We start from the raw sequence: 12,891 nt of genomic DNA, 5'->3' as shown, positions 1-12,891 counted from the left end.
TAGCCACACAAAGATAAGTAGAAGATAGCATCTCTTCAAGATATTTTGTCTGATGTGGAGAGCAAAGGCAAAAAAAAAAATATATATATATATTACAACTTTACAATGTATAATATATATATTACAACCTTACAACTTAATACCCATTGAGACAATACTTGAGACAGGAAGAGTGACCTTCCTCCAGGAATTCAACTGCCTCAATGCTAATACTTTGCTAGAGGCAAAAGGCAATTTTAGCTTGATGTTAGCTAGACCTCTAGGACCCTGCAAGTCTTCTTTAGCATATGGAAATCCCATTGGAAACTTCCTTTAGCTCTTACTCCACCCCCCTGCCAAGATGTATGTTAGCAATCATCCTCCAAGCATATGGCATACTGATATACATCTTAAGGGTCTCATGACTAAGGTTTTACTAAACAGTAGTAAATGATCTTATCCTAACAGCAGCTAGGCCCTCAAGTTGCTGGAAATCTTGCTTCCAAATTCCTGAGAGACTTAGACTGTCCCTAACCCTTTCCCAACATGAAAGTATATAATCCGTCACTCCTCACAACCTCAGTGCAACTCTTTCTGTCCACGGGTCCTATCCCCATGTTTTAATAAAACCACCCTTTTGCACTGAAGACACCTCAAGAATTCTTTCTTGACTGTACACTCCCAAACTCCAACATTTCACATCATTTTGGCATTCAGTGTGGGGCCTGAGTCTTCTGGTCTCGACCCTGAGCCTCAGTGCAAACTTGGTGAGTACTTTCTTTTTCTTTTCCTTTACTTTCATTTCAGGGGCTTTTCAAGGAGTATGGTCTTACTGGAACACTCTCATGTCAGTTGCTCAGGCTGCAATCCTCTAGCCCATGGCTGCTCTATGGGGAGGAATTTAAAGCCTTTCTTTGGCTGGGAAGTTAGTACCATGGCCAGAATGATAATAAGACTCAGAAACTTGATGCCCTCCCTTTATTCCTGTCCTTATACAAAGCTGTCTGTCTTGGGCATGGGACAGCCACCTAAGTCACTAAGCTGCCAATCTAAGACTCCCGTGTGAAGTTTCCTCCTCATTGGTCTAATGTGATCCCCCCCACCACATCTCCAGTCTAGCCACTTCTGGCTATAGGCCTCCACTTAGAGCTGGCCAAAAACAGTACCCAATTGAATTAAAACCCAACTGGGGACCATTTCCTAGGGAAGTCGGCTATAAGGACTACATAGAATATTGCTTAGACCATGATAGATTTCTATCTTTACTGTTTTCCATCAATATCCCCTACTATTTAAATTACAAAATTGGTAATTTCCTGTTGTAAAACTTTTCTAGTGTTTCCTATGAGTTAAAAACCATGGGTTCTTCATGGTATGGCAAGGCAAGGCAAGGCATGGCATGGTATCTTGGTCCATACATTGGCACCCATTTGTAGTCTAGAATGCAATAGGAAAGCAGGGTGGACCCTGGCATCCCTCCTACAGGGCAGGGTGGTGATCACAGAGATTTCATTTGAGGGATGCTTCGGGGGCACCTCAGGGATGCCGCCTGGTAGTCAGGGGAAATTTTCTTGGCAATGGACCTTCTCTTTTCAGTTCCAAGGACTTTCCCTCAGAATGCCTTTTAACCCACTGGAACAATTCTGATTGCAAAATTTAAGAAAGCACCGATTTGTAACACTGCCTGGCCTCAGTATGATCTATCAGTTAGATCTCTTCTGCAGGAAACAGGGCAAATGGACAGAGGTACCCTAGGTCCAGGCCTTCTTTAAATCAGCACCCAAATCTTAATGGAGGATAGTCAGAAGAAAGGCAGGCAGGGACAAGGAGGCCCCCTTCATCAGATGAAACTACCCTTAAAAGGAAAAAAAAAAAAATCCTGTTACACCACCCTGGAAGGAGCCCTCTGCCCTTTCCCACGGGAAAAACTGCCTCATAGGTAGATGAGCATGTGGACAAAAACCTGACTGGGTGACAGGCACATAGAGAGTTAATCAGATTAAAACAACCCGCCACCATTCTTATCAAAACCCCTAGACTTAGAAGCCCTAACAGCAACTCAACCCTCTCAGTCCCCTCCTTCTTCGGGAGCTTTATACTATCACTCAATAAACTTTGCTTTGCTAAAGCCCACCACTCTTCCTCTGGTCTACCACTTCGTTCTTCGAAGTGGCCTGACCAAGAACCGTGGATGCTAAAGGAAAAGAAAACCTGAACAATCTGAACGCAAAAGAAAGTTGTACAAGGTTTGTGAAGGGAAATCGTTGAAAAGGAATTTTATGGTCAGCAGGGACTAAAGTTAAAATGAATGGATTTTAAAATTACATTGGTGTTAAGACTGAAATTCTGCTTTCTCTGTGTTAAAAAGGTAATGTTTTCAGGGATTGTTGGTCTGCTTTTGATAAGGAAATATAAACAAAGTTGTATTTTTTTTTTCTTTGTCCAGAAAAAACAGTTTCTATCTTTTGTCTTTATCAGGTCTTTAATGAGCTATAATCCTATTTAGGCATGTGCTTTGAAACTTTCTAAGGTTTTAACAAACTTCCCTGAGATTTGAATTGTAAAAGATGTCTCTGACTAATCAGGCTTGTTTATTTGGTACTTTATATTCTGGTATAAGGTCATCACCTGATATTCTGATTATTGAAGTGTTAACGTGTCACAAAAAATAACTGAATTTTGGGGTGCCTGGATGGCTCAGTTGGTTGTCTGCCTACCTTTGGCTCAGGTCATGATCCTGGGGTCCTGGGATGGAGCCCTGCATCTGGATCCTTGCTCAGCAGGGAGCCTGCTTCTCCCTCTGCCTGCTGTTCCCCCTGCTTGTGCTTGCTCTCTCTCTCTCTCTGTCAAATAAATAAATAAAATCTTAAAACAAAACAAAACACCGGAATTTCCTTGTCAGGTGCATTATGGTCTTGTCATTTGTGAAACATGATTCATCTTCAAGAAGATTCATAAAAGGGCTTATGACAGATACAGGCTTGTGATATCTTTAAGATCATGATACTGAAATAGGTAAAACTTTTCAGAACTAACTAAAAAGCTGTATTCAGAGTAAGAATTAGTAACATGCGACTGAATGAATTGAGGAAGGTTGTGCCTCATGTTTGAAACCCTGTTGGTTCTCTGTTTGTTCTTCTAGATAAAGGAAATTTTCTCTTAAGATATCTATGACTTACAGAAATGCTAAAGTATTCATTTGTGAACAAATTGAAACGTTAAACTTTTCTAACCTGAACTCTCTAAAATTCAAAAAGTCTCAGTGAGTATTCTTCGTGGCAATTATAATGATTTGCCTAAGTCCCATAAGAGTCTGTTCTCCTTTTAACAGGATACCATTGGAAACACTGGTTATTTTACCAAGGCTTTAACCTGCAATGCCATATTTGAGAGAGACATGACCAGATATGACTCCGATATGACTGGATGGAATTAAGGTTGACTTTATGGAGCCAATAAAGCCCCTTGGAAATGTTGGCCTGATACCTTGCTCACAAAGTTCCCAATAGCCTTACCAGGTGAGTAAAGAATGTCACTTCCTGGCAGGTGCAGGGACCTCAGTAAATTTTGGGGACCTGAAGAAGAGGAATTCACCCAAATCTACAGGTATTGTAGGCATATCTGATGGCAAGTGTCTGGCTTGGTTTCTGGCCTAGAGAGGCTCTTCTAAGTTCAATCTAGATTCCTTATGAAAAGTTCCAACAAAGGAAATTTTGGAAGATTTATATGGCCAATCTCTATTCTTGCTGAGCTTATGTAAATAATTAGGCCAAGTTTGTTAAAATTAAACTTATTTTTCAAACAAATTCGTCTTAATTTGACTATCTCTGATAATAAGGGTGATTCTAGAGAGAAAAAATATGTTTCAACAACACAGTTTCACTGATGTTAAATTCTACTTCTGATTGTCTTTATTTTTTTTTAAGATTTTATTTATTTATTTTAGAAATAGAGAGCAAGCAGGGGAAGGAACAGAGGGAGAGGGACAAGCAGACACTGCACTGAGTGCGGAGCCCAAAGCGGAGCTCAATTCCACAACTCTGAGATCATGACCCCAGCCGAAATCAAGTCAGACGCTTAACTGATTGAGCCATGCAGGTGCCCCCTGATTGTCTTTAACTGTTTGTTGTTTGCCCAAGCTAGACAACTTGAGGTAACCTTCAGAGAAATTGCCATAATAGTTCATGTATAGACGATCTTCATGCTTGTTATTCTGGGGGGATAATAACAGGAGTCCATGGGCATAAGATTATTTGAACAGCTAAAAAATGGGACATTCCATAAAAACTGTATTACTCAACTATCACCTTGACCAATTCTGTGTGGCTGGGGTGACAAAAATCATTCCTTAAAAGCTAGAGTGGGGGTGCTTGGGTGGCTCAGGTGGTTAAGCGTCTGCCTTCAGCTCAGGTCATGATCCCAGGGTCCTGGGATCGAGCCCTGCTTCAGGATCCCTGCTCAGCAGGAAGCCTGCTTCTCCCTCTCCCACTTCCTCTGCTTGTGTTCCCTCTCTCACTGTGTCTCTGTCAAATAAATAAATAAAATGTTAAAAAAAAAAAAAAGCCAGAGTGTACCCCACTTCATGGGGTTAGCTATAGACTTGTGGACATAATGAATGGCCCTTAAATCATTGGATGATTGGATTGGATGATGCACTTGGGGATGCTCTTTATCTTCTGAGATAAGTCTTCTCCCACTTTCCAGTGATTCCTTATAATTAGGATACTGTTAAGGCTAAATATCAAACAAAAAGGGCTTCTTGATGGTATTATCCCTTGGCCATATTTGTCCTAGGAGCCGCTTTTGTTGATACAAAAGCTGAGGCTTTAGCCAGGCATACAACAGCATGGTCAACCAGACCCAACGCATGGTCACCCACAAATTCAAAAGGTGTCCCTCCAAAACTGAATGGCCCTTGATATCCTGCCTGCAGCTCAAGGAGGCCCAGAATTACAGGGCTGGCTCCTAACGGGATCCAATGGCTATGCAGCTCTATCCTGTGGTCGTGGCTTCTCCCAGAGTGGATAGGCCACTACACTCTGGGTTTTGCCTAAAAGCACAGACACATTATTAAAACCATTACCAACCCAGCCAACCTTCCAAATTTAAAACAACCAATAGACACGTTCTATGTTTTATTGGTATGACGACCTAGCATCCATCTTTGTTCCCTCTTTAGGACTGGAAGATGTCACTTGGCACATGGAAGCTCTTAATAAGTACAGGGTCAAAGCCCTAAATGACACTCAAAATAGCATTTCCCTATTAAATACACAAATGCTTTATGCAGTTTTACAAAACAGAATGACATTAGGTGTTTTAATTGCTGCACAAGGTGGAACTTGTGCTATCATAAAAAGAGAATGCTGTGTATACATTCCGGATTACCACAGAAATATTTCTGGGTTCCTAAATGATGGTGCTTTAGATGACCCCTCTCTTTCCTTTAATGATTGGTTAAACTCCTGGACCGGAGGCGGATTTTAGTCAACTATCAAAGGACTCTTATTTGGGCTTCTTTCCTTTTTTGTTATTCTAATCATGTTTTGCTATTTTTCTCCCATCATCTCTCCACCTGGTGCCAAGACTCCTTCACGGTCATAAGCTAAAGCCTACAGATCATCCTTTCCACTCCAGGAGATCCGTACATGAGGCCTCCCTTGGACTCAGCTGCCTCTGCCATTTGTGATATATATATATATATATCCCCAACTGACTAATGTTGACCCATAGGTAGGGACATCTCTATGTCCCTCTTCAGCAGGAAGAAGTTACAGAAGATGAGACCTTCCACCCTCAGCAACCTTAAAGATTTAAGGGTCAAAACTGTTCTGGGGGGAATGATGGGGAGTACAAAGGCAAAAGAAATATAGAAAAAATAAAAACAAAAACAAACTTCCTTACACCTTACAGCCCATTAACAAGTATTTGAGACAGGCAGAGTGACCTTCCTCCAGGAACCCAACTACCTCAATGTTAATACTTTGCTAGAGGCAAAAGGCAACCTTAGCTTGACATTGGCCCAACCTACAGGATCCTATAAGTCTTATTTAACATGAAAATCCCTTTGGAAACTTCCTTTATCTCTACCTCCACCCCACTCAAGATGTATGTTAGCAATCATTCTCCAAGAGTATGGCCCACTGATATACATCTGAAGGGTCTCAGTAGTAAATGATCTTACTCTAACAGCAGCTAGCCCCTCAAGATCCTGAAAACCTTCCTTCCAAATTCCTTAGAGACTTACACTGTCCTTAACCCCCTCCCAACAAGTATATAATCAGTCACTCCTCACCACTCCAATGCAGCTCTTTCTGCCTACAGGTCCTGTCCCCATGCTTTAATAAAACCACCCTCTTTGCACTGAAGATGTCTGACTGTTCACTCCTAAACCCCAATGTTTCATATCATTGCCGTTATCTCACATAATTACGGTGACCATAACAAGTCAAAGAAATAGGTTGTGGCCCTTTAAAAAAAAAAAAAGGAAAGAAAGCCAATATTTTGGTTGCCCTGAATAGCATTTGGAAGAAAATAGTTGAAGTGTAAAGCTCGAAACTGAGTAAATTCTTGTTTATGCATAAAAGAGAATAGAAGGAACAAGCACTAGATACATACGCAGTCTTTATTACAAATGAAATATGAGATGAAGAATAACAGAAGACTTGTAGAAAATTCCTTTGTTATGAGGAAGTCCAGAATGCAAATGTAAAAACTAGGTGCTTGCCCTTTTAAGGCTTTTGGCTTTAAGGTTCTAGTTTTGAGTTCTAAGAGAAATAATATTCATGGAGTGGCTTTGTAAAACAAGAAAAAAAAAAAAAAAAAGACGGAGTAAAAGTAATGAAAGATAGTTGGAAGAAAGGCTGGCAGGGACAAGCCCCTCCCAACCCCAAGAGGAAACAACCCTTAAAAGGATCTTACAGCACCCTGGAAGGAGCCCTCTACCCTTTCCCACATGATAGGTAGATGACAAAAACCTGATTGGATGACAGGTTTATCGAGGGTTAACCAGATTAAAACAGCCCACCAACAAGCCCATAAAAACCCCTAGACTTAGCAACTCTGGTGGCAAGCCTCTTGGGAACCCTCCCTCTTCGGGAGCTTTGTACTATCGCTCAATAAACTTTGCTTGGCTGCCCACCACTCTTCGTCTGGTCTACCTCTTCATTCTTCGAAGTGGCCTGCCCAAGAACTGTAGGCACTAAAGGAAAAGAAATCCTGAAACAAAAGTAGCACCCACTAAAGCAATGAAAGACAATTTTAATGAGACATAGTTTCTCGAAAAGCTAAGTTACAGGACCTCTAAAGAGAAATAGAGGACAGAGGGTGGGGTTTCCTAGTCGGATTTCCCGGGGTTTCTTAACTTCTCTGGGTCACAATTACCACAACTATAAAACCTAAATAGCTGTGAAGATATTTAATTGTTATAGAGATTTCCTGAGATATCTCTAGGTTCCTTTCAATTTGAGGTATATAACATAACAAGGCTTTCGAATCTAGAATAAAATGACAGATAGGTAGATAATTGAGTCATTTTGATAAAAAGACAATTTAGAAAGAATAGGAATTCAAGGAGGAAGCATCTTTAATTAGTTAAACTAGAGAGTTTATTTCTTTAAATCTATTAGAAGAGCTTGCATCCAAGATAAAAATGAGGTTTGTTGAAATCAAGCCAGCTCAGCAGCCCATCATGTGTGACTCATTGAAGTCTGAGTTGCAAACTTAAAGATGAACCAGATGTAAAATAAGACTATGCATGCCCTGGCCTCATCCTAGACACAGATGACAAGATTTCCCAGCCTCTGTTGTAGTTAGGTTGTGGACTAACCTATGGATTGAATTCTGACTAATGGAATGTCAATGGGATTGATGTGGCCCCTCACAGGCCTGACACTTCAGAGCAGCCAGAAAAATCCTATGGCTCTCTTTATCTTTCCTTTGTTGGCTGCAAGGGATAAAGTAGCCATTTGGCTCCTGTTAGACTCATGTGAGCAAAACTTCTTTTGTATTCCTTCTAGCTGTGAAGGTTTATTTGTTGTCGTGACTAGTATTGCTTACTCTAACAACAACCTTTTTTTTTTTTTTTTTAAGGATTTTATTTATTTATTTGACACAGAGAGAAAGAGCGCACAAGCAGGGGGAGCACAGAGGGAGAGGGAGAAGCAGACTCCCTGCTAAGCAGGGATCCCGACATGGGACTCCATCCCAGGACCCTGGGATCATGACCTGAGCCAAAGGAAGATGCTTAACCAACTGAGCCATTAGGTGCCCCTGACAACCTTTTATTTATTTTATTTTTACTTTGTAATTTATTTATTTACTTTTATTTGTTATTTTTTGATCCCCTTTACTGATTTCTCCAACTCCCTACCCCCTACCTCTGGCAACTACCCATCTGTTCTCTGTCGCTGAGGATTTTTGGTTTTTTAGATCCCACATATAAGTGAGATCACGTGGTATTCATCTTTCTCTGACTTATTTCACTTAGCATAATGCCCTTGAAGTCCAACCATATTGTCACAAATGACAAAAATTTCACTCTTTTTTACAGTTGAATAATATTCTATCATATATATGTATACATATGTGTGTATATACTTATGTCTATTTATATATACATCTATGTATATCTTAGCTATTGTAAATCATGCTGCAATGAACATGGGGGTGCCTATATCTTTTCAAGTTAGTTTTTTCATCTTCTTTGGATAAATACCCAGAAGTGGAATGCTGGGTCATATGGTAGTTCTATTTTTAATTTTTTAAGGAATCCACATATAGTTTTCCTTTTTTTTTTTTTTTTAAGATTATTTATTTATTTATTTGAGAGAGAGAGAATGAGACAGAGAGCATGAGAGGGAGGAGGGTCAGAGGGAGAAGCAGACTCCCTGCCGAGCAGGGAGCCCGATGCGGGACTCGATCCCAGGACTCCAGGATCATGACCTGAGCTGAAGGCAGTTGCTTAACCAACTGAGCCACCCAGGCGCCCCACATATAGTTTTCTATAGTGGCTATACCAATTTATATTCCCACCAACAGTGCATGAGAGTTTCCTTTTCTTCACATCTTCACCAACTCTTCTTTATTTCTTGTCTTTTTGCTAATAGCCATTGTAACAAGTGTGAGGTGATGTCTCAGTGTGGTTTGGATTTGCATTTTCCTGATTATTAATGATGCTGATTATCTTTTCATGTACCTGTTGGCCATCTGTATGTCTTCTTTGGAAAAAAAAATGTCTATTCAGATCCTCTGTCCATTTTTTTAATCAGACTGTTTTGTTTGTTTGCTATTGAGTTGTAGGAGTTCCTTATTTATTTTGGATATCATTCCCTTGTCAGATATATGATTTGCAAACATTTTTTCCCATTTAGTATGTTGCCTTTTAATTTTGTTGAAGGTTTCCTTTGTTGTGCAGAGCTTTTTACTTTGATGTAGTCTCACTAGTTTCTTTTGGCTTTTATTTTATCAGATTAGATTAAAAAAAAAAAAAATTACTGCCAAAACCTGTCAAGGCCTATGTTTTCTTCTAGGGCTTTTATGGTTTCAGGTCTTACATTCAAGTCGTTAATCCATTTTGAGTTGATATTTGTGTATGCTGTCTGTAAGTGTTCCAGTTCCACTCTTTTGCATGTGGCTATTTTCCTGATACTACTTATTGAAGAGACTGTCTTTTCCCTATTGTATAGTCCTGGCTCCTTTGTCATAAATTAATTGGCCATACATGCATAGATTTATTTCTGGACTCTCTATTCTGTTCCATTGATATATGTGTCTGTTTTTATGCCAATACCATGCTGTTTTAATTACTATAGTTTTGTAATATAGTTTGAAATCAGAAAGTATGATGTTTCCACTGTTGTTCTTTCTCAAGACTGCTTTGGCTATCTGGTATCTTTTGTGGTTCTTCACAAAATTTAGGATGATTTTTTTCTATTTCTGTGAAAAATAACATTGGAATTTTGATAGGGGTTGCATTTAGTCTATAGGTTGCTTTGGGCAGTAAGGGCACTTTAACAATATTAATTCTTCCAATCCATGAATATGGAATATCTTTCCATTTATTTGTGTCTTCAATTTCATTCCTTGACGTCTTATAGTTTTCAATATACAAGTCTTTCACCTGTATTAATATCCTTTAATAAATATTATATGGATTAAAGTAAGAATCATAACAGCCATTCATAATTAACTTCATCAATGCAGACTTGTTTCACTTATTTTAAAAAATAAACTATTTTTTCATTTTAATTGGTAATTATAATAATTATAATAATTACTCTAGCAAAATCATTGTGTTATTATTGCTAGTAGCTGATAGTTATGATGCGTTGTTTATGTGCCAGGCACTATGGTGAATGCTTTACATATATCATGCCATTTTTGTTTAGAAAATTCTATTATGTGATGTTATAATCCTGAAGTTCAAAAAGTTTAACTTATTTAAGGCATCCCACTTGTGAATTTAAGTCTATCTGCTCCCCCCAATTTATGCCTTTCGTCATTATACAATTGACATCTTAATTTTTTTCCTGTATATGAGTGTATTAGTTTGGTTTGCTGCTAACAACCATCATCACTCTTTTAGACAGAGTTTTATTTACTCCACAATAAAATTGTGAGGATTCTATTCTTTTTTTTTTTTCAGTATTCTTTTTTTTAAATTTAAATTCAACTAATTAACACATAATGCATTATTGCTTTCAGAGGTAGAGGTGAGTGACTCATCCTTCTTATATAATACCCAGTGCTCATTACATCATGTGCCCTCCTTAACATCCAGCACCCAGTTACCCTATCCCCCTCACCTCGCTCCCCTGCAACAACCCTCAGTTTGTTTCCTATGATTAAGAGTCTCTTATGGTTTGTCTCCCTCTCTGATTTCATCTTATTTTTTTACTCTCTTCCCCTATGACCCTCTATTTTGTTTCTTGAATTCCACATATGAGTGAAATCATATAACTGTCTTTCTCTGACTTATTTCACTTAGCATAATACCCTCTAGTTCCATCCATGTTGTTGCAAGATTTTTCTTTTCTTTCTTTTTTTTTTTTTTTTTAATGATGCCTGAGTAGTATTCCATTGTATATATACCACATCTTTATCCATTCATCTGTTGATGTACATCTAGGCTCTTTCCTTAGTTTGGTTATTGTGGACATTTGCTGCTATAAACATTGGGGTGCAGGTGCCCCTTCAGCTCACATTTGTATTTTAGGGGTAAATACCCAGTAGTGCAATTGCTGGGTCATAGGGTAGCTCTATTTTCAACTTTTTGAGGAACCTCCATGCTGTTTTCCAGCTTGCATTCCCACCAACAGTGTAAGAGGGTTCCCCTTTTTCCACATCTTCACCAACATCTGTTGTTTCCTGACTTGTTAATTTTAGCCATTCGGACTGGTGTGAGGTGGTATCTCACTGAGGTTTGCTTTGTATTTCCCTGATGCCAAGGGAGGTGGAGCATTTTTTCATATTGTCTGTGGGCATTTGGATGTCTTCTTTGGAAAAATGTCTGTTCATGTCTTCTGCCCATTTCTTGATTGGATCATTTGTTCTTTGGGTGTTGAGTTTGATAAGTTCTTTATAGATTTTGGATACTAGCCCTTTATCTGATAAGACATGTGCAAATATCTTCTCCCATTCTGTAGGTTGTCTTTTGGTTTTATCGACTATTTCCTTTGGTGTGCAAAAGCTTTTTATCTTGATGAAGTCCCAATAGTTCATTTTTGCTTTTGTTTCCCTTGCCTTTGGAGTCATGTCTAGCAAGAAGTTGCTGTGGCCGAGGTCACAGAGGTTGCTGCCTGTGTTCTCCTCAAGGATTTTGATGGATTCCTGTCTCACATTTAGGTCTTTCATCCATTTTGAGTCTATTTTTGTATATGGTGTAAGGAAATGATTCAGTTTGATTTTTCTGCATGTGTCTGTCCAATTTTCCCAACACCATTGCTATTCTTTTTTTTTTTTTTTTTTAAGGAGAGGTTGAAGTTAGTAGCTCAGTGATTCAGCATCAATGTGACTTCCCCTTTCACCTGTTCTGACTTTGGGAATGTAATTTCTCTGCAACTCTGGTCATACTGCCCCCCCCCTTTTTTTTCTTTTGAAGGTGCTTCTGATAACTTATTTCCTCAGAAATAAAATTGGTACATTTACTCCAATTCTTCACTGATTTCATGTTTCTTTTTCAAACTTGTATCTCATATAGCATATCAGGGTCTTTCATTCTGCCCCCTCTACTTGTTCATCCTGAGACTTGTTTCTTCTGCTCATGAACACTTGATCTTCTAAAATGTTAATAAAAGTGTCTGTAATGTTTGCTGACAAACCTCCCAGGATCTGAGTCACTGACCTGAGTACTTCCATCACTCGCTGGCCTTGTGGGTACCCACTAATTGTACCAATGCTGGCACAGCCACTGGATCTTGGAATTAGACAATTTGTGCTAATGATTCTGAGCCTGTGGCTGTCTTTCCCACTCATAAAATAATCTCCCCATTTAGCACTTTTTCCTAGACTTATCCTCATGTGCCACATCTTTAACTAAACCATATTAATCATCTAAATCTGAAGTTCTCCTTAAAATGCCATATTGTGTTTTCTAATCTAATCCATTTTGCTAATAAATATTCCTCAGAAAAGATGGCACTTAGAGTTTTGGATATTTTTCATTATTCTAAATGTAGTTAGACCCGTCCATCAAGCTTCTGATACAAAAATAAAAAATAAAAAATAAAAATAGCATCTGGTGTCATCAAATCCTAGAGGTGTCTTGGAAGAAAACCATTGATTAGGACATTAAAACCTAGTTAGTTCTTAATTTGAGTCATTAAGGAAATGATAAATGGCAGTTCATCCCAGTTTACATGACTAGATGACTAAATCTCCATGGATTAAAATAATAAAGACAGATTTCAAAAC

This window comes from Mirounga leonina, unplaced genomic scaffold, assembly GCF_011800145.1.
Source record: "Mirounga leonina isolate KUSES-001 unplaced genomic scaffold, KU_Mleo_1.0 Mir_128, whole genome shotgun sequence".
NCBI lineage: Eukaryota > Metazoa > Chordata > Mammalia > Carnivora > Phocidae > Mirounga > Mirounga leonina.
This window is presented reverse-complemented; position numbering follows the sequence as displayed.